General features: G+C 42.6%; 1 protein-coding gene across 2 annotated transcripts in view; it reads right to left on the bottom strand.

The window, feature by feature from the left end:
- Window positions 1–19988, bottom strand: part of LOC126474937 (centrin-1-like) — a 141278-nt gene that overhangs the window by 47860 nt on the left and 73430 nt on the right. The window lies entirely within an intron of this gene.

The raw sequence follows: 19988 nt of genomic DNA, 5'->3' as shown, positions 1-19988 counted from the left end.
GAACAGACAACTGTCGGCGCTTACCGTGTTAGATGCTGTTGCTGCTGTAAGGCGTCTTTTTTCCTGTGAGCGAGACGCTCCTCCTACGGCACCTCGTGAGCTGTGTTTCATGCCGCACAAGGGCTGCAACATTTCCTGGCTGTATCGCCGAAGTTGGCATGGAACCAACACAGCGGCCAGGCTGCGTTAGGTGATGATGATGTAGAGCTCCTGGTGTCGGCTGTGTCTCTTGTTGAGCACTGCAGTGCAGTGTCGGTTGTCATGGCGGATGTCATGGAGGCTGTATCTGGTTCCCTGCGACGGCGGGCAGACGTCACCACTGTCGTAGCATGAGTGCTGAGGAAGTGAGCTCGCCCGAATCCTGTAGGGGGAAGGGGGCAGGGGGTGGCGTGCCTTTGAGATCGCTACCCCCACTCTTCATGCTGTGCACTCGCCTGTTAATAATCCTGAAAGCTTGATCCGCAACCGAAAGCTTCTCATCCAAGGTGCTGTTGGTGAGTGGCAGGAGCTGCAGTTGTAATGCTTCCGGCATTTTGACAAGCCACATTGACCATAACGCTGTATCGGGTAGCATATCCATAGGTGCGAGGGCGCGGAGTCATCACCATAGTCCCGACAGGGTGAGGTCGTGCAGGTGTTCCTCGTGAATGATATGATGAATAATCTCGTCTGGAGCTCTTCCACAAATGAGTCTTTTCACCTTCGTATATTTCGGTGTAGGCAGCGGGCTGATCACAGTGTTGCTAATCAAATCCAAATGGTCATCCAAATGTCCCACCAAACACACGAAGCATGATTCTTCTGAGTCAATGCCTGTGGTGGCAAAAATAGAGTCGACTAACGCAAACCATGTGTTGGGCTGCGTTTTTGCAAAAGTCGGTAGTTTAGGTAACTTAGTTGGTTTGGAATCCACGACCACTGGGTGTGTAAGAGCCACAGGTGTGGGAGCAGTCAATATGGCGTCTGCAGGGGGGGGGGGGGGGGTGGTAGGCCTGGGAGCCCGTAAACTGTTTCACCCCTCGGATCGGTCGTTATTGCTGTCTGATGTCTAGCAAAAGTGGGTGAGGTACTAGGAGAGGTCATATTCACCATACACTGTTCAGTTCGATCATAAAATTGAGGCTGTGCGTAGCCAGGCGCGGAACTGATTCGCGGCGCGAATGATGAAGCAGCCATTTAGTGGCAGTGCTCCAAAAGTTGGTGCAAAGTTCTGAGGGGGTTGCACACCTCTGAGCGTGCGACATTAGCGGTGGAACGTTCAGATCTCTTTTCACACTTTGTCCTGTATGTTCGAAAAAACGATCTTGAGGCAAGATGGCGGGGGGTACATACGCGTTGTCTGTGAGTACTGTGGTACTGCAATCCACTCGCAGGTTGGAGGGCCTCGAAATGTTCGATGTATAGAGTCCATGCGTAGTGCAGGTGGGTGGCAAGGTCGGATCTGACTATAGAAATCGTACGGCAGTACACCTCATTGCGTAGGCCACATGACGATACAGGCAGTTCACTCATACACACATGACTGTTATTGTTATTGAACTCACATAGAACACGGGAAGAGCATCACAAACTCTCATTGGGGTCACCAATGTGGGTTTTTGGCTCCTTATCGTTATAAATAACACCCCGTTGATCCACTTGATAAAACAATGAGCACATTTATTGTCACACTTCAGATGTACATCATTACACATCGAAAGTATGACATAGAACATAATGGCTGCCTTGGCCCCCAAAGAGTTTTTGCGTGCCAGAGATGTTATGGCACGTCAGTGTTGCCACATATCCTTGCAATACATTCTCTGCATCAACATTATCCCAGCCTCAAACTACAGTAATCCACTGTCCCCACACTCTTCATCCAACAGTTTCAGCCCCCTCTATCCTACCATGTCCTCCCTATTCAGGTCTCCTCACCTCCTCTGTATGCTGCTCTCTTGCCCTCTGCCAATGCACATGCCTGTCTTTGCCCAACCCTTCTCCTCTACGTTTATACTCCCTCCCTTCCCCCACCTCCCTGCACCACAGCTTCCAGACGTTGTGCCTGGCAGTCTTCTCAAGCCTCCATCTAGTCTCTGCACACTCCGAAAGGCAGTTCTCTACTCTCCCTCCACACGTACCTTACTATCCCACTCCCCTCGCTGCCCCACTCTAGATTGCCCCATCATCACAGTTGCATTCTAGTCTGAGCTGCTAGAGATGACAATCATAAGTGCATGAGATGTACTTGCTTGTGTGAATGTGTGTTTTCTTTTCTGAAGAAGGCTTTGGCCAAAAGTTCAGTGTGTAACAGTTTTTTGTTGTGCCTGTCTGCAACTCAAAGTGTCATCTTTATGGTGAGTAGCAATCTATCCTTTTGTGTGTAAAATAACTAGTTCATGAAGACGTGAACCTCTTGACACTTCATTTGCATTGCTAGCAGAGGCTGTTTGTAAAATTTGATGAAAAATTGCTGCTGTTGCAGCCAAGAACTTTATTGAGTCCGCTAGCAGTTTCGGTCTTTATATTAGGCCATTTTCAAGAGTTTCTAAAAAATAATGCTGTAGAGAAACAACATCCAAATGATAAAAGTACAAGCCAGGTGGATTTAAGATATTATATGCCCGGTATTATAGTGAGAAGCATTACGCATGTAACATTTTAAATAAATCTGATTTGTAGTTTTATCACCTGGGCTGGTGTTTCTCTACAGCATAATTTTTCAGAAATACTTGAAAATGGCCTAATATAAAAGCTAAAACCGTCAGTGGACTCAATAAAGTTCTCACCAGTAACTGGTGTGGTTTACCATGAAATCAAGTGGAATTGGCACTTTGAGAAACTAATAAAGTTTGTGAAATATATCAGTTTTCTCTCAAATCATTAATTAAGATTTTTTAAATTAGCATGATTACTTTAAATTTACTGAATGCTTTTTTTCGAAACTAATCATCACACTGATCAATTTGATACTTGTTTGTAAATTTCCCAGTCTTTGTTTGGCTATGCCAATTTGGACAAAAATTCACTGTATTAATGACAGCCCTACATTGTGGATCATAAGCATTCATCACAGTATTATCAAGTTCATTACAGTATTACCATGTTCATCATAGTATCATCGTGCTTTATATCTTATAACAGTTCTAATCATGGTTACAAATTTTGTTTCTTTTACTAAGTTTAAGGAGACAGATGAATCTGATGATGATGATGACGACGACTGGTAACTGAATTCAATAAAGAAACTTACAATCAAAGACTGTTTTAGTTTGAATGTTTTCTTAAAGGTTGGGTCACTGCAATCTTCAAGATGATAATAATAATCTTGAAATACCTTGAAGAAAATGATCCATTGATACATAACCAGCAAGGATTGAGAGGCTATTTGTGTGAAAGACAACTGGTTCTTTATTCGCATGAGAGAATCATTCCTATTCACAGGGTACCTCAAGTTGATTTGATATTTATAAATCTACGGAAAGTTTTTCATGCCATTCCTCACAAGCAGTTTCTAATCAGCCTGCTTGCCTATGCAGTAATGTTGCGTGACTGCAGAAAAGTCACAGTTTCCTAGTAATTGATGAGAAGTCACCTAGAGAAATTGAAGTGTAAATGGGGTGCTCCAAGAAAGCATCATAGATCTTCCGCTGTTCTTAAATGATTTAGGAAACAATCTGTGAAGACCTCTTAGATTGTTGGTAGATGATGTCTTCACTTACCATTAGAAAATCAAAAATGAATTACAAAATGATTGGGACTGATGACCAAGCAGTTTAGTTCCTTTTTTTCTCCCAACCAATTAACAAAATGATTTAAACAAGATATCTGCATGGTATGAAAAGTGGCAGTTGATCCTGAAAAATAAAAATGTGACTTGCTCCACATGTGTAATAAAGAATTCCACTAAATCTATGCTGTCAACAAAAGGTCCAACATGGTTTGTGGGTCCACTGGTACATCTTTCAAATCACAGGAAGTTGAGTGATACAAGAAAGATGGTAAGGGAAAGCTTTTACAAAGAAGAAAATAACAGACTGTCTTTTCAGAAAGTAGGCAGAAACAATGGAGAGAAACAGCATCCCCCCCCCACACACACACACACAAACACACAAAATAACATGTTCACATAGATGTGGTCTGCAGATGTGTTCACAGTCATTGTGCAAAGTGAAATACTGGTAATGGTGAATAGAACAACTCGTATTAATGGTAACATTTATCTCACAAGCCAAAACCAATAAATGCTGTGACAGAATGAGACACATATCTATCAATCAATCAATTCCTTTTATTTGTCTGAAGACAACATAGCTGTTGCATAAGACACCGTCAAGTACAAGTTATTTCTTTGTGGATAACAGAATATAAGGTTACATATAGCTTACATAAATTTTAATTTATGCATGTACAAGTTATTTATTTCTGGGCAACAGAATACAATGTTACATATTAAACTTACATAAATTTCAATTTCCACTTTTATATTACACAGTTTATAATATACATAATTTAGTTCACATTAGAGGTACATAGAGAGCATATTTCAAAATACATTACCTAGCTCAGTTAAAAATAACTCATTTAGCAAGAATGTCACCAGCATAGTTTTTATTCTGTTGCCGAATTTATAGAGTCCGGTTTATGTCAAATATAACTTTAATGTTGTCCATAGTGCAATAATCTTCTATGTTAGCCCTATGATACTTAACTTATAATTAATTTGCGCGTTGATTTTTATATTCTTTTGTCTATAGTAAACATATATTTAAAATCTGTGGTAATAAAAAATTTGTATACTTTGTACTGTACAAAAAAAGTTAGAAAAAGGTATGTGCTTCACGTGTAATCCAGATTATGGACATTGTTTCAAGGATAAATTGAATAAATAATAAATAAAAATTCATACTATGTAAATGGCAACACTGCCAAAGGTGCTTTTAGATTATTGCTATCATAGCCCCAAATAAATCACAGCTTGTACATAGGAACAATCGTATTTTGGTACCAATGCTTTTAAAATGATGTATTACTCTGAATTTAAATTTCTTGGGTGTTATGCTAAAATGAGTATTGTTATCATTATTATTAAAATGTTAGGCATCCGTTACACATTAAAAAGGGGAGTGACCACAAGCCATATATGTGTATTCTGTCATGGGGTCAGGATGGTACAGGCATTGTTGACCCCGGAATAGGTCACGATGACATGCAGGATGATAGGCTGGGCAGCAGGTATGAAGAACCAGTTCCTTGGCCATCATGGATTCATAAATACAATGGTAACAAAAACATGATTTATTCAGCAGCATGCATACAGTTGCCATAGACAGCATCCCAGTGACCACGAGCAGTAGTGTTGACCACTGCAAAACAAGGTGGCATGTAGTGGCAGTCGAAATAGATTCGCTCAGCAAGGCACAGTAGCGTGGCAGCCTTGGGCGATAACTGTGCCTGAGTGATACTACATCAGGTGACCTGGCAGCAGCATAGAGACATGTCACTCAGTGCTCTGAACCTGTAACATCAGCGAAGCATATAGTGTTAGTGATCCACAGACAAAACTCTGTGGCAGCAGGGTACATGCTTGCAAGGCAGATGGCAGCTCAACAGCAAGTCAGGTGCGGGTAGCACCTGATTGGGGACTGAACTGAGGACCACTGGAGGCACTGTGGAGTCCACTGATGTCAGCCAGATACAGGGTGGGAGCCAGTAGTTCAGCTTCCAGCAGCGTAAGGGCTAGGCATGACTGAATAGACCAGGAGGTAGCAGACAGAGGTAGCGACTAGTAGTAGTTGAGACTGGATGACCCACACCAAAGAAACAGCTGGTGTGGAGTGCTACTTGGTGTAGGCAGAGGTTGACAACAATCTACATATACATCTACATAGATACTCCACAAGCCACTTTACGGTGTGTGACAAAGTATACCCTGTACCATTACTTACCATTTCCCCTCCTGTTCCACTTGCAAATAGAGCAAGGTAAAAATGACTGTCTGTACGCCTCCGTATGATCCCTAATTTCTTGTATCTTAACTTCCTGGTCCTCATGCTCGATGTATGTTGGCAGCAGTAGAATTGTTCGGCAGACAGCTTCAAATGCCAGTTCTCTAAAGTTTCTCAATAGTGTTTCTCGAAAAGAATGTCACCTTTCCCCCCAGGGATTCCCGTTTGAGTTCCTGAAGCATCTCCTAACACTTACGTGTTGTTTGAACCTACAGGTAACAAATCTAGCAGCCCACCTATGAATTGCTCCAATGTACTCCTTCAATCTGACCTGGTACGGATCCCAAACACTCGAGCAGTACTCCAGAATAAGTTGCACCAGCATCCTGTATGTGGTCTCCTTTATATGTGAACCACTCTTTCCTAAAATTCTCCCATTAAATCAAAGTCAACCATTTGCCTTCCCTACACCAGTTTTCACATGCTCGTTCCACTACATATTGCTTTGGAATGTTACGCCCAGATATTTAAACTTCTTGACTGTGTCAAGCAGGACACTAGTAATACTGTGCCCGAACGTTACAGGTTTGCTGTTCCTACTCATCCGCATTAACTTACATTTTTCCATATTTAGGGCTAGCTGCCATTCAACTCACTGGAAATTTTGTCCAAACAACCGCACATTGCCGCCCACCCTGTCCGCCAAATCATTTATGTACCGGGTGATCAAAAAGTCAGTATAAATTTGAAAACTGAATAAATCATGGAATAATGTAGATAGAGAGGTACAAATCGACACACAAGCTTGGAACGACATGGGGCTTTATTAGAACAAAAAAAAAAAAAAAAAAAAAAAAAAAAAAAAAAAAAAAAAAAAAAAAAAAAAAAAAAAAACAAAAAAAAAAAAAAAAAAAAAAGAACCTAACTTCAAAAAATGTCTGACGGATGGCGCTTCATCTGATCAGAACAGCAATAATTAGCATAACGAAGTAAGACAAAGCAAAGATGATGTTCTTTACAGGAAATGCTCAACATGTCCACCATCATTCCTCAACAATAGCTGTAGCCGAGGAATTATGTTGTGAACAGCACTGTAAAGCATGTCCGGAGTTACGGTGAGGCATTGGCGTCGGATGTTGTCTTTCAGCATCCCTAGAGATGTCAGTCGATCACAATACACTTGCGACTTCAGGTAACCCCAAAGTCAATAATCGCACGGACTGAGGTCTGGGGACCTGGGAGGTCAAGCATGACGAAAGTGGTGGCTGAGCACACGATCATCACCAAACAACGCCATCTGCCGGAAATTTTGTGAACTCCGTTTTTTTTTTTTTTTAATAAAACCCCATGTCATTCCAAGTATGTGTGTCAATTTTTATCTCTCTATCTACATTATTCCATGGTTTATTAAGTTTTCAAATTTATGTTGACTTTTTGATCACCCGGTATATAGAGAACAACAGTGGTACTATCACACTTCCCTGGGGCACTCCTGGAGCCCTATTCTATAAAGTTCATACCAATCGGTGCAGTAGGTTAGTCTCGATAGTGACGTCATTTTTGGTTCTTTATCTGAATTTCCTATTCAGTAAGCTTCTGAGACCTGTTACCGAATGGTCCTCCTACCGGTTTTTTGACAACTGTACCGAGAGGTTTTGGATTTCGGTACGGCCCTGTCGTTCAGTTAGCAGTGGATTATTTATACCTGTAATATATTATTTTAAAAATATTGAGCACTTTTAGCTTTGGATTTAGTGTTTGTGTTACTAAAGAATCACCACATGACGTGTCCGGTTGCAAAGTCAGTTCATAATAGACTATTTTCCTTTGTTAGAAATATGGTTAGGTTAGGCTGTTACTCTAAATGATTACAACATCCAACAAAAAAACGTTTTCGGTCAGTATTCTCTCAAAATACCTGTTATTTTATGCAATTAAGAGTTTAAAGATCGTTAAATGTCAAGACATCGGCTCTGCTTACGTATATTACATGAGTGTTAGCTGAAATTACTAGTGACTTTGCGTACTCTTTTCCGCAAATTGTTTACTTATTAATTATCAAAACACATTTAAAACTTTTAAGCAACAATGTAAAGAAATTTTGTGAAGCCTGATAGAGCAAACCTTCCAAAATGTCATGCATCATTTGGCAACGAAGTCAGTCTGCGTCTCTCTCGCTTGGAATTATATAAAATAAAGCAGCAGCAGCACGCAAGTTGTCATAGCAAAGGTGGCAAAGCGACGAACTATGCCGGCACGGTAGCTCAGCATGTTTGGTCAGAGAGCTGGTTGGCCCAAAAAAAAAAAAAAAAAAAAAAAAAAAACACACACGAGTGGGAAGATCAACTAATGAACTTGAACAGATATCATGTGACGTCCGCAACGACCAAACACAACAATAAGAAAAGCTGCCATGGCATAGGTTCATATACTGCTGGATGCGAAAATATTTTTTTCCTCTTCATGTTTGTAACCCATTCTGAGATTTCGTTAATCATCAAAGTTAAGCATTTTTCTGAAATATTCATTGTAATTTACTTGTAAAAGCGCACTTTCTCAGTAATGAGTAGCTCCTGTTTCATGACTTCCATATGTTCAAGAAACGAAAGATGAAATTATTGTGCGTGAAACAACTGACAGTGATATTTAACTTCTTCTTGTCACAAATAATTCACCATCTTTTTTGGAATATGTAGCGATCCCGAGAGTGTGGCCTGACAAGAATCTAAGAGCGCAATGTAAATTACTGCGAATGAGACTAGCAGCAATCGTCTTTATACTTTAGCTTGTCAAATATTTATCTGCGATTGAATCGCTAACAACAGTAAACAGAGATGAAAGGCTCCCGCCAAAGTATTTTCAGACTACACCATTATTTATAAAACATTTTGATTCATCAGATGCATGTTATAAACTACAGTGAACTTCTATAGCTGCACTATTTTTTTAAATTTTGTTTTCATGAACCAAATCGTTGGTGTATCACATAGGGAAGTAGGCTACTTCATCATTTGGATCTCGAGCAAGCTACAACCACATTCTATGCATCTTCTTATTCTTTGACACTCTCTTAAACAATTTTTTGGGCTCTTGGAGATGTGTTCCATCTATTCAATTAATTGGAGGTAGTTCATTCACATATGAATTTTGCTTCTTTTATTTGTGAAGCATCATCAAGAATAAAGGAAGCAAAATGCGTATGGCAATACACAAACTGCCCTCAACTAGCTGCATAGACGTTAACATACCTTCCTGAATTTTAAAGCAACTAAGGAACAATGGAAAACGGAAAAATGATGAATTTTTCGGGTGTTTCTATAATTGTATTTGTACAGTGTGGTGCTACACATTCCGAAACATTAAATCCAAAACAAGACACCAGTGTGAATGAAAATAAAATGACATAATGTGACATTTACAACAGTTTCCAGAACACAGTCAATATTCTATCGTTATTATGCATTCATGGAAGCCCGTGGTCAGCAAAATTTGAACAGTATTGCGTGCTCTAACCACACTTTTCGGTACTGTGAAGAATGGCATGCCTGTGTCGGCTGATAGCCTCTTCGAGTTTGTGCTGCTGCAGTGAGCCTGCGTGTATCTGAGGCAGATTGCTTTCCATTGGTTGGCACTAGAAGAACTGGCAACAGTGTTTCAGTTCACTAGGACCTTTCGGTATCACTTTCAATATGCGTACTGAATAATGCTGGGGCTCTGTTTTGAAAACAAGACCATTCGGTGCACTCGCATACCGAACCGATCAGCAAAATGGCAGAAAGATACAGCATAGATTCAGATTCAGATTCTTTATTGGTCATTCAGCATTATTACATGCAACAGACTTCGTCAGTTCACTTAACCTATTAATTTTACAAAATAAATTTTTACATATTTAAGTTGATATTGGGCATTTCTAAAAATTCTTCTAATGAATAGAATGGATTAGCTAACAAGAAGTTATGAACATTGTCTTTAAATAATTTGTCAGGCTTGATTGACCCATTTTTAGACAATTTGTTATATATTTTAATTGCCATATACTTATGACTATGATTAGTTTTAGCTAATGTATTTTGTGGCAACAGCAGAGAAGTACACATTCTTGTGTAGTAGTCATGCCTTTCATTTGTTACACTTAAATTAGGTAGTTCAGCAAGTATGTAGTTAACACTGTCAAGAATATATCAATTAATAACTGTTAAAATTCTATATTTAATGAACAATGGTTTACAATGTGTTCTATAATCTACCTTAGCCATTACTCTGATTGCTTTCTTCTGGATCACCATAATTTCATTTATTTTTTCTGCTGTTTCCCCAGAGTATTAACCCATACCTTAAAACAGATTGAAAAAAGGCAAAGTACGCTGTCCTTACGTACTCAAATGTCACACAACACAACAGTCTCTTCAACAAATATACACTCCTGGAAATTGAAATAAGAACACCGTGAATTCATTGTCCCAGGAAGGGGAAACTTTATTGACACATTCCTGGGGTCAGATACATCACATGATCACACTGACAGAACCACAGGCACATAGACACAGGCAACAGAGCATGCACAATGTCGGCACTAGTACAGTGTATATCCACCTTTCGCAGCAATGCAGGCTGCTATTCTCCCATGGAGACGATCATAGAGATGCTGGATGTAGTCCTGTGGAACGGCTTGCCATGCCATTTCCACCTGGCGCCTCAGTTGGACCAGCGTTCGTGCTGGACGTGCAGACCGCGTGAGACGACGCTTCATCCAGTCCCAAACATGCGCAATGCGGGACAGATCCGGAGATCTTGCTGGCCAGGGTAGTTGACTTACACCTTCTAGAGCACGTTGAGTGGCACGGGATACATGCGGACGTGCATTGTCCTGTTGGAACAGCAAGTTCCCTTGCCGGTCTAGGAATGGTAGAACAATGGGTTCGATGACGGTTTGGATGTACCGTGCACTATTCAGTGTCCCCTCGACGATCGCCAGTGGTGTACGGCCAGTGTAGGAGATGGCTCCCCACACCATGATGCCGGGTGTTGGCCCTGTGTGCCTCTGTCGTATGCAGTCCTGATTGTGGCGCTCACCTGCACGGCGCCAAACACGCATACGACCATCATTGGCACCAAGGCAGAAGCGACTCTCATCGCTGAAGACGACACGTCTCCATTCGTCCCTCCATTCACGCCTGTCGCGACACCACTGGAGGCGGGCTGCACGATGTTGGGGCGTGAGCGGAAGACGGCCTAACGGTGTGCGGGACCGTAGCCCAGCTTCATGGAGACGGTTGCGAATGGTCCTCGCCGATACCCCAGGAGCAACAGTGTCCCTAATTTGCTGGGAAGTGGTGGTGCGGTCCCCTACGGCACTGCGTAGGATCCTACGGTCTTGGCGTGCATCCGTGCGTCGCTGCGGTCCGGTCCCAGGTCGACGGGCACGTGCACCTTCCGCCAACCACTGGCGACAACATCGATGTACTGTGGAGACCTCACGCCCCATGTGTTGAGCAATTCGGCGGTACGTCCACCCGGCCTCCCGCACGCCCACTATACGCCCTCGCTCAAAGTCCGTCAACTGCACATACGGTTCACGTCCACGCTGTCGCGGCATGCTACCAGTGTTAAAGACTGCGATGGAGCTCCGTATGCCACGGCAAACTGGCTGACACTGACGGCGGCTGTGCACAAATGCTGCGCAGCTAGCGCCATTCGACGGCCAACACCGCGGTTCCTGGTGTGTCCGCTGTGCCGTGCGTGTGATCATTGCTTGTACAGCCCTCTCGCAGTGTCCGGAGCAAGTATGGTGGGTCTGACACACCGGTGTCAATGTGTTCTTTTTTCCATTTCCAGGAGTGTATAACTCTTGACAACCTAACCACTATGTGATCAACATGAGAGTTCCATGTTAGACTGTTGTCAAGTACGATACCTAAAAACTTTGCCTTTTGTTTTTCTATTTTTGTAGTCTTTGATAGACTGAACCACATATTCTGGGTCTTTTCCTTATTTCATAGCAGACCATTGGCATTAAACCATGATGTTGCATTTTCTTTTGCCAATTTCATATCACTTACAAGGTTATCAAGTACATGGTTTACAGATAGAAAAGTTGTGTCATCTGCATACATATATGTCTTTACATCTATATTTCCTGGTAAGTCATTTATGTGTACAAGGAAAAGATGTGGTCCCAATTTAGATCCCTGTGGCACTCCGTGTTGAACCTCGAGTATAATTGACAGATGACTTCCTGAACTCACCACCTGTTTCCTTTTATTGAGGTATGATTTGATGAGTTTTAAACTTTTATCCCATATTCCGTAGTACTCAAGTTTAGAGAGCAGAAGTGAGTGGTCAACACAGTCAAAAGCTTTGCTCAGATCACATAAGGTTACCTGTGTGTGCGCATGGTCCTCAAATGCTGCTAGAATGTCTCTGACTAAGAGCTCTATGGCATGTATAGCTGACCTTCCTTTTCTGTAACCAAACTGTGATGCACTTAACATACCATTTAGTTCTAGGTACTCATACATCTGCTTATATATTATGCCTTCAAAGACTTTTCCTAGTACTGGAATTAGTGAAATTGGTCTGTAGTTTGCAGGATCTGATTTGACACTCTTCTTAAAGACTGGAGTTACCTTGGATAGTTTGAGAGGATCAGGAAAAAACCCTTCTATGAGACATAGGTTTATAGAATATGTTAATGGTGCTGCAATGTAATGTATGATTTCTTTCAATAGATTGTTTGTCCGCCCCCGGTAGCTGAGTGGTCAGCGTGACGGAATGTCAATCCTAAGGGCCCGGGTTCGATTCCCGGCTGAGTCGGAGATTTTCTCCGCTCAGGGACTGGGTGTTGTGTTGTCGTAATCATCATCATTTCATCCCCATCGACGCACAGGTCGCCGAAGTGGCGTCATCTCGAAAGACCTGCACCAGGCGAACGGTCTACCCGATGGAAGGCCCTAGCCACATGACATTTCATAGATTGTTTGACGTATCAAAAATATCTGTACTGTATGAATTTTTCATTTCTTTGACTATTTTAAGAAATCCATGTTGGCGTACCTCTCTGAAGTGTTTCAATGATGATCTGGCCCTATTATGATTTAGGTTTGCTCTCTTAAGATAATCTATACATGTTACATTGGGTTTACTGATCAGCTTTTTGATATCATCAGCACAGCTTACAAAATATTTATTGAATGTATCTGCTGGTATTGGGACTGTCTTGTCGAAGTTTCTGACTTCACCTTTAACAGTGTTAATTACTGACCAGGCTCTTTTGCATTGGTTTTTACTATTTTTTATAAAATTTGTGTTGTATCTTTGTTTCGCCAATTGCAACTCTTTCTTATACAGTTTCTTAGTGATTTTTTTGAGATACTTAATTTAATTAGAATCGTTTACTTTGGCAAGGCGCTTCAGCAGCAGTAGCTTATTTTTTAGATTCTCCAGTTCTTTGGTGTACCAAAATTTACCCTTCCTTGTTTTATGGTATTTCTTTTGAACAAGATGGGCTTTTAAAATACCTGTTAAGTAATTGTGGAATGTTTCATAAACTGTTTGGGCACTGGAATCACAGTTTGAAATAATTTGTCCCAGTTTGTTATGCTCAGCTGGTGTCTTAGTTTTGAGATTGTGTTTTGTTAATATTAAGGTATTAGTTTTTGTTAACTTTTGTGCAGCCTTGCTCTCATCCCCTTTTATAAAATGTCTTAACTCTACTGTTAACATGGAGTGCTCTGAGAAAACAAATTCCTTTACCTTGGTGGAGTACATATCAGGAGCACAGTTGACAAAAGCATTATCCAAGCACGCTTGTAGTCTTGTTGGTTCTGAATTTACATGATGGAAGTTGTGCTGCCTTAGCATATTCAGTAACTTATTTACACTGGGTATGTTACATGAAAGCTTGAATTAAAGTCTCCCCCAATTACAGTTACATACTGTTTCCATTTCGTTATGTAGCAGAGTACACTGTCTAAATGATCTAAAAAAGTTTTATAATCTGAGTCAGGGAAATGGTAGATACATACTATGATAAGTTTCATTACATCACACATGATCCCGGTAATTTCAAAGTGTTTCTCTACACATGCCCAACTAAGATCTAGTTCCCTACACTCTATTTCATTTGAAACATAGATAACAGTACCACCATTACGGTACTGAGATCTGCAAAAACTGTTTCCATGTTTATAACCTTCTGGTACATAGTATTGTATTTGTTCTGGTTTAAGCCAATACTCTGATAGACATAAGAAAGAATACTTATTCTGTGGCAATGACTCCTCCAGAATTTCAACTTTATTTCCAAGACCCTGAATGTTTAACAATAGGATGTTGTTGTGACTTATCTGTGAGTTAGCAGGCTGGTTTTTCACATTTTTATTTTCTTCTTGGCTTGAAACCATAAAAAATTACAGGGAAAACTTTGAGAAGTATTACCTGAACCCATCCAGATATAATAACTTTCAGTATGTGAATGTAGTGTCTTGGATAACTTTAATTCTGTGTATTTATCATTTAATTTGCCCCATCATTGTCATGTTCCCTGTATTTTTGGGTCATTTCAGTATAATAATGTTGACCAATAATGAACTGACAAAGTTATTAACTTTCCTCCAGCTCATTCTTTAGAAATGCAACTTATATGGCAATTATCATTGTCACTTTGCACTCAGCAGGTTTAAACTGTTCAGTCAGTGTATAAAATTGGCCACACTGCATATCAGTGGCCAGTTAATCAAGTCACATTAACCAAAGTTACCATGATATTCAGTTATAGCACATTAGCTAGTTTTATCTAAAATAAGGGAAGGCAAGCACTCACCTATAGTGGATCAATGTGTTGTGCACACAAACACATAACAGAAAGCAGCATTTACACACATTCACACACACATCTACATGGGCAACACACACTTCCATGGTTCCAACAACACTGATTATTGATACTCAATTATTCAAATCAGTTGCCTGAGCTGATGGAGGTGGGGAAGGGTAGGCAAGGATACAAGAGGGGTAGGAGGCAGATGACTCTGCAGCCACAGGAAGAGTACAGAGGGCTTGTAAAGGGATGAGAGGAGAGGGAGAGAGGGGGGAGGATAAAAAGATGGGGGGAGGAGAAAAAGAGAGGGGAGGGGAGAGTCGGGGGACAGAGAAGGAAAAGTGTTGGGGAGACAGCAGTGTACAATCTTGGACAGCGAATAAAGGAAGTGGACAGAATAGAGAAGAGAAAAGGCAAGACGAGGCAGTGGGAACAGGTTAGCGGATGTTAGGCGAGGGGGACTGTGAGAGCACAGGATACATTGGAGGCACACTTTCCATCTGCATAATCCAGAGAAACTTCTGCTGGAACAGGGTATCCAAACAGTCTGTGTAGTGAACCAGCTGTTGAAGTTATTTCTGTTGTGACCTCATCTTCTTTTTCTTCAATTCCTCACTGGTAAATCCACCATTGCTCTTGTGGAACACAGTGATATCTGTTAATTGAAAAATAGTGCAGACATAATCATCCTTCTTGAGGACAAAGGCTCCACCACAATGGTCATGAATCATAGTGACTATGTGGTTGAGGTTTCTCTGCCAACTTTCTGACACCTCTGCATACAAACCTTACAACCATGATCCCATCCCAGAAGTTCAACAAGACTGCAAGGAGCTCCTCAAGGTCTTAGATCCACCACCAAATCTGACACCTGAATCCATCTCCCTCTTCACACCAGCAACCCCCTGTACTGCTACTTTTACCTACTCCACAAATCCAACCCCACAGGCCCCCATATTGGTTGTCTCTTTGTGACCGGGAACAGTTCTCCCACAGAATGAATCTCTGACTTTGTTGATGAACATCTCCAGATTATTGTCCATAACCTCCCATTCTACATTCAAGACACTGCTCACTTCCTTCACCGTCTCTCCCCAGTTACCATCCAAATACCACCAGACTCCTTCTGTACCAACATTCCCCATTCCCATGTCCTTGCATCCATGGAATACAACCTTTCACAACAACAAACCCACCACCTCTTTCACAATCCTAATAGCCAGTCACATTCTGACTCACAATTATTTCACTTTTGAAAGCTAAATATATAAAAAAATTTCATGATACTGCTGTGGTTACTCATTTGGCACCATCCTGTACCAACTTATTTATGGACCATTTGGAGAAATATCTCCTAACCACTCAATACCTAAAACCTCCTGTCTGGTTCAGATTCATTGATGACACTTTCATGATCTGGACACATGGCAAGGATAACCTATACTCTTTCTCCCATAACCACAACATCTGTTTCCAAATCTATTCCACTTGGTACTTCTCAACAAATCAAGCCACCTTTGTAAATGTCGATCCCCATCTCTCAGATAGCTCCAAAAATACATCCGTCCATATCAAGCGCACCAACCCCAACTGTACCTCCACTTTGACAGCTGTTATATATTCCATGTCCAAAAGTCTCTTACTTACAGCCTTGCCACCTGAAGATGCCACATCTGCAGCGGGGAGCAGGAGTTATCAAAATATACTGATAACTTTACCACAGACTTTATCGATAGACAGTATCCAATCCACCCCACCCATAAACAAATCTTGCATGGCATCTGCTCCCCTGATACCAGTAAACCTATTAATCAACATTGACCAGCACTCCTCTAATCACCCAGTATTACTCTGGCCTTGAAAAGCTCAACCACATCCTCCACCAGGCCTGAGGTGAGGGATATCCTACCCAAAATCCTCCTCACAGCAGCCAAAGTCGTGTTCTGTCACCCGCCATATCTACACAATATCCTTGTCCACCCTACTCCAATCCTACTTCCAGTCCTGCACCCTATGGATTGTTTCATTCTGCTCCTATAGCAGTCCAGTCACAGGAACTTCCTACCGAATAAAAGGCAGGACCATGTGTGAGAGCAGCCATGTTGTATATCAGCTATGTTGCAATTCTACATCTACATGGTTACTCTGCAATTCATACTTAAGTGCCTGGTAGAGGGTTTGTCGAACCATTTTCATACTACTTCTTACGATTTCACTCTCGAATGGCGTGTGTGTGTGTGTGTGTGTGTGTGTGTGTGTGTGTGTGTGTGTGTGTGTGTGGGGGGGGGGGGGGGGGGGGGGGGGGGGGGGAAGGGACACCTAAATCTTTCCATTTGAGCTCTGATTTCTCTTATTTTATTATGATATCATTTCTTCCTACGTAGGTGGGTGTCAACAAAATATTTTCACATTCGGCACTGTGTGATAACATGAAACGAGCTGCCCTTCTTTGCACTTTTTCGATGAGGAAGGTGAAAGACTATTCGAGTTCTGTCAAAGGAATGGCTTGCTGGTTGGAAACTCTTGGTTCAGGAAACGAGAGCCACGAGGTTACCTGGTACAGTCAATACTTAAAGAGAAAGTCTATAGTTCACTACTTCCTGTACGATAGTGAGATGAATAGGAACATCATTGACATTAAAGTAATACCACCAGGGGCCTTGGATAGAGACCACCGTTTGCAGGTAATGAACCTGAGGTGGACTAAGGATAATAAAGGGACAGAAAACCAGGAAAGACATTTAAGGGTATGGATGTTGAAGGAGGAAGAAAGCAGGCTACAGTACCTACAAGTAGTAAAGGAAAGCATCCCAAAGGGTGAACCAAAAACGGTAGAAGAGGAAAGGGGTAGATTCAAGGGAAAATTAGTAAGTGCGGCAGAAGCAATATGTGGAAGGACAAGCAACAAAAAGAGATGGAAAGAAACACTCTGGTATAGTGATAAAACAAAGGATATGGTAAAAATGGTTCAAATGGCTCTGAGCACTATGGGACTTAACATCTGAGGTTATCAGTCCCCTAGACTTAGAACTACTTAAACCTAACTAACCTAAGGACATCACACACATCCATGCCCGAGGCAGGATTCGAACCTGCGACCGTAGCAACAGTGCAGTTCCAGACTGAAGCGCCTAGAACTGCTCAGCCACCCCGGCTGGCAAAGGAGGGAGAACAATGTTCTGGCCGTATACGAACTCGGCTATTGTGCCTTTGAGGTCTTCCTTATAGATCGCAGGAATGCTGAGTGGCACAAGGAGAAGGACCTCCATCCATAGAGAGTCGTGGCATCGAAGAGCCGCCTTGAAAGTGCGGCGCCAGCACTCAACTAGCTCGTTACTTTGCGGGTAATATGCTGTGGTACGAATGCGCCGGATGCCGCAAATGTTACAAATCTCGTTGAACAGAGCCAACTCAAATTGTCTGCCCTGGTCAGTCATGATGATAGCTGGAAATCTGAAATGTGATACCGATGACTCGACGAAAGCTCGAGCAACAGTTTCTGCCGTAATATTGGGGAGGGGGCAGCCTCGACCCCTGAGAGTTGTTTGGTCGATAGACGAGAGAACATAATGAAAGCTGTTAGAGGGGGGGAGAGGGCCGACAATGTCAATATGAATATGCTGGAAACGCCCAGGAGGGATCGAAAAGGCGCCGAGGGGGGGTGAAGTGTGCTTGTGTACTTTGCAGCATTGGCACGCAACGCAGTAGCTTGCCCATTGCTGGCAGTCCTTGTTGACATTTCTCCACACAAAGCGCTCTGCTACAAGGCGGGCGGACACTTGAACACTGGGGTGGGCTAAATTATGCAAAGTGTTGAAGACAGCTCGACTGAGTGTGTGTCTCACTTCGGTCGTGAACTGAGATATGAAGTCCATGTATCTGAAGCGGGGAGGAGGCAGGTCAGCTGGCGGGTTTGTAATGGCCGCAGCCAGGGGTTTGTGGTCCGTTAAAACATAGAAAGGGCATCCCTCAACATCAGTCTTAAAATGCTTGATCGCTTTGTAGACCGCGAGCAACTCCCTGTCAAACGCGGAATATTTCCGTTTGAACTGGTGAGCTTACGCGTGAAGAACCGCAGAGGTGAAGTCTGGCTGTCAATTGTCTGGCTAAGGGCAGCGCTGATGGCAGTATCGCTCATGTCTGTGGTGATGAAAAACTGCGAATTGGTATGAGGATGCGCGATGGTGCAGGCCTCAGCAAGAATTTTTTTGAGGGTGGTGAAAGAGTCAGTCATAGCAGGGGTCCACGGAACGGGCTGAGATCCAGAAGTGTTGGTGCCTGCCAAGGCATCCGTCAGTGGAGCCTGAATCTCCACAGCCTGAGGTAGATGTCGGCGACAACAATTAACCATCCCCAGAAAGTGCCGGAGCTCTTTGAATGACGAAGGTCTGGGTAGGTTTATTATTGTTTGTACTTTCTCAGGGGGCGGTGAAATGCCGTCGGCAGAGACCTGAAAACCAAGAAAAGTGACAGCGGGTTGATGTAGCTGCAATTTGTCCTGGTTGATCTCGATGCCTGCTGCCGTGAGAGTGTTCATAACAGTTTGCACGTGTCGAATGTTGTCCTCGACGGAGGAGCTGAACACAAGAATGTCATCAAGATATGCAAAGCAGAATTTTAGGTCGAATAGCACTTCGTTGATGAAGCGTTGCCAGGTCTGGGTTGCGTTTTTCAGACCGAAGGGCATGAATCAAAGCTGAAATAACCCGATCGGGGTGGTGATTGCTGTCTTCTCCTCGATGTCTTCAGGTGCCATGGGGATCTGGTGGTATGCCCGTTTGCAATCAATGACAGAGAATGTGGTCGCACCTGCGAGGGAACTGGTAAAGTCGGCAATGTTGGGTATGGCGTAGGTGTCCATGATTGTTCGTGCATTTAGTCGACGGTAGTCTCCACAAATACGCCAGGACTCGTCTTTCTTGGGTGTCATATTTATGGGTGTAGACCAGCCACTGGCAGAGGGTTCAATGATGGCAGAGCTTAGTAGTTCAGAAATCTGATTTTTAGGATCGAAGAGGCGCTCAGGACAAAGTCGATGTGGTTTACTGGAGATCGGGGGACCTGGCGTGAGGCTAAGCTTGTGAACCGTGGCGTTGGTGACAACGGAAATGTTGCCGGCAGAGTGGGAGGCGGTTTGTTTACAATGTGTGGTGGGCTGGGCAGGCGAGGCATTGTCTTGGTGTTCGGAGCCACTCGGTGGATCCAACGGGAGCTGAGGTGGCAAAGTGTCCCAGGAGTCA

The sequence above is a fragment of the Schistocerca serialis genome, chromosome 4, assembly GCF_023864345.2.
Source record: "Schistocerca serialis cubense isolate TAMUIC-IGC-003099 chromosome 4, iqSchSeri2.2, whole genome shotgun sequence".
Lineage (NCBI taxonomy): Eukaryota > Metazoa > Arthropoda > Insecta > Orthoptera > Acrididae > Schistocerca > Schistocerca serialis.
This window is presented reverse-complemented; position numbering and strand designations above follow the sequence as displayed.